This window comes from Nannospalax galili, unplaced genomic scaffold, assembly GCF_000622305.1.
Source record: "Nannospalax galili isolate Female #2095 unplaced genomic scaffold, S.galili_v1.0 scaffold994, whole genome shotgun sequence".
NCBI lineage: Eukaryota > Metazoa > Chordata > Mammalia > Rodentia > Spalacidae > Nannospalax > Nannospalax galili.
Window position 1 is genome coordinate 590,930 of NW_008334099.1, and position 3,317 is coordinate 594,246.

Genomic DNA, 3,317 nt, shown 5'->3' on the forward strand with positions numbered 1-3,317 from the left:
CCTCAGCCTCCTGCTCCTGGCTTCCACCTCTTCTCACCACAGGAACCACAGCTAACAAGTATTTTAAATTAATTACAATCAACATAACAGTCAGCTATCTACATACTAGCAAGAAACATATGAGAAGTGCAATCATATTTAGGTATAAAAATAATAAAACATGTTCTGTATCTAAATATTGAAAATTATAATAGCTTAAAAAGAAAATTATAATACCTTCATGTAAGAAAAGAAATCAAAGAAATTTATGAAGAGAAATATTTGCTTCTGAGTTCTAAGTTAGCAAAGGCATTATCTCCAAATTGATAAATAGGTATAGAGTAATCCCTTTCAAAATATGGGGGCAATAGTTTCATAAATGTAAACAATATTATTTTAAGACTTATACAGTGCCGTAGATTCAACTGTGTCCTTACCCCCAAATAAATGCATTAGGGTTCTAACCCTCAGCATGTGTCCTTATTCAGGGAGAAGATTTTTACTGGGATAATGAAGTTAAAATTAGGTCAGTTAGGGTGGTGGAACCCAATTCAAACTTACTGGTATCCGTATAAAAGCAGAAAATTTGGACACAAATACAGACACCAGGAGAGAGAAAATAATGTGGAGATATAAGGTCAGTGTCATCTACAAGTCAAGCAATGCTTGAGGCCACCAGAAGCTAACACAATATTATAGGACAGAGTCTTCTATCAAAGGAGTTCATACATTGATTTCAGATTGTAAGCCCCTTATATTAGTTACTTTTTTCTGTTGCTGTGATAACACATTATGACCAAGGCAACTTATAGAAAGAAGAGTTATTTGAGTTTATGACTTCAGATGGTCAGAATCCATAATGGTGGAGAAGGCATGGCGTGGCAGAGGTGGCCAAAGCAGAAAGCCAAGGCATGACATCTTCAAGCAGGCACAGGGAGCAGAGAGCAACTGGAAGTCTGGAAAGGCTTAAGAACTCTCAAACACTGCCCTCAGTGACCTGTTTCCTCCAGCAAGACTGTACATCCGAAAACTTACCAAAACAGCACCACCAACTGAGAAAAAAATGTCTGAATTCTTGGAAACTATGGGGGATATTCTCATTCAAACCATCACACCTTTAGAGCTGTGCGGTGACAGAGTTCTGTTGTTCAAGCCATCTAATTTGTGGTACTTTGTTATAGTGACCCCAGGAAACAAATATATATGAAAAAGCACATGTAGCAAGGTGTGATGGTCCATGCCTTTAATCCCAGCACATGGGAAGCAGAGGCAGGGGGATCTCTGTGAGTTCAAGGCCAGCTTGGTCTACATAGTGAATTCCAGGCCAGCTGGGACTACAGGGGGACCCTGTCTCAAAAAGACCAAAAAATTAAAAAAGAATATGTATTGCCATATTAGTATAACATAATTTTGTTAAAGAATGATAAAATGAGAAGAATAACAAGATCCAATTTCAAGAATCATTATATATTGAGGCTGAAGATATGGCTTAGAGGCTAAGAGCATTGGCTACTCTTGCAGAGGATCCAGGTTCAGTTCCCAAAACACACAATGTATCCAGGGACCTATCACAATCTCCTGGCCTCTTCTGGCATTGCACACATAGGTGCACTTACATACATGCAGTTAAAAACTCTTATACATAAAAATTAAAAAAACATTTGTTATATAGTTATAATAATAAATCCTGTGTGGTAGTTAGCAAAGGAATATATTAAAGAACTCAGAAATTTACAGCCAATTTTTGAAAAGATGCATCTTTGCTCTGTATATTGTTATTTAATATCTTAATGTTGTCGGAGGTCAGAAGAGGCTGCTAGATCCCCTGGGACTGGAGTTACGGACAGTTGTTAGCTGCCATGTGGGTGCTGGGATTTGAACCTGGGTGTTCTGCAAGAACAATCAGTGTTCTTAACCACTGAGCCATCTCTCCAGCCCCCCTCAGCCTCTTCTGACCTCTGGCATTGCACGACACGGGTGCACATACCTACATGCAGGCAATACATACACACAAAATAAAAATAAAGCTGGGCATGGTGGCACACGCCAGAGGCAGAGGCAGGCGGATCGCTGGTCTACATAGGAATTCCAGGCCAGCTGGGACTACAGGGGGACCCTGTCTCAAAAAGACCAAAAAATTAAAAAAGAATATGTATTGCCATATTAGTATAACATAATTTTGTTAAAGAATGATAAAATGAGAAGAATAACAAGATCCAATTTCAAGAATCATTATATATTGAGGCTGAAGATATGGCTTAGAGGCTAAGAGCATTGGCTACTCTTGCAGAGGATCCAGGTTCAGTTCCCAAAACACACAATGTATCCAGGGACCTATCACAATCTCCTGGCCTCTTCTGGCATTGCACACATAGGTGCACTTACATACATGCAGTTAAAAACTCTTATACATAAAAATTAAAAAAACATTTGTTATATAGTTATAATAATAAATCCTGTGTGGTAGTTAGCAAAGGAATATATTAAAGAACTCAGAAATTTACAGCCAATTTTTGAAAAGATGCATCTTTGCTCTGTATATTGTTATTTAATATCTTAATGTTGTAATGAAATGTTTCTTTTAATCATGTTGTTATTAAATAAATAATTTTTTAAAGACTTAAAAAACAAAAAACAAAAAAAGAACTCAGAAATTAAAACATAAAAATCCAACTAATTTACATTTAAGATGTAAACACTAAATCATTTAGTAGAAAACTTTTTGACAGAATGTGTGAAGAGTTCTGAGAAATGGTACCCAAAATAGAGTCCATAAAAAGTATCTTGATGTAGCTGGGCATGGTGGTGCATGCCTTTAAACCCAGCTCTCGGGAGACAGAGGTAGGAGGATCTCTGTGAGTTCAAGGCCAGCCTGGTCTACACAGTAAGTTCCAGAACAGCTGTGGCTGTACGGGGACCCTGTCTCAAAAAGACCCCCCCCCAAAGTATCTTGATATATTAGATCAAAATAAAAACACTGGTTCTATGAAAGTTCTTATTGAGAGAGTGAAACAAGTTACGGACTAAAAGCAAATACTTACAAAACACTTATAAGACAAAGAACTACTATAGTATTATCTACATCCTATTTTAAATTCTCAACATTCAATATTAAGAACCAAGAATGGTTGTAATGTCTGTAATATCAACAATATGGGAAGCAGAAGCAGAAGGATCAAGTGTTCAAAACCATACTCAGTAACATAGCAAGTTCAAGGCCAACCTGGACTACATTCAAACCCTGTCTTGAAAAAAAAAGTATGAAATAAACAGTCATGAATGAACTTGTTATGTGGCTCCAAATAAACATGGATCAGAGACACGAAAATTTTCATTTA

The 3,317-nt window shown here is 37.0% G+C and overlaps 1 pseudogene; it reads right to left on the reverse strand.

Moving 5' to 3' along the window:
* LOC103730951 overlaps positions 1–2,790 on the reverse strand; it is a 4,789-nt pseudogene extending 1,999 nt beyond the window's left edge.
* Positions 2,791–3,317: the final 527 nt, after the last annotated feature.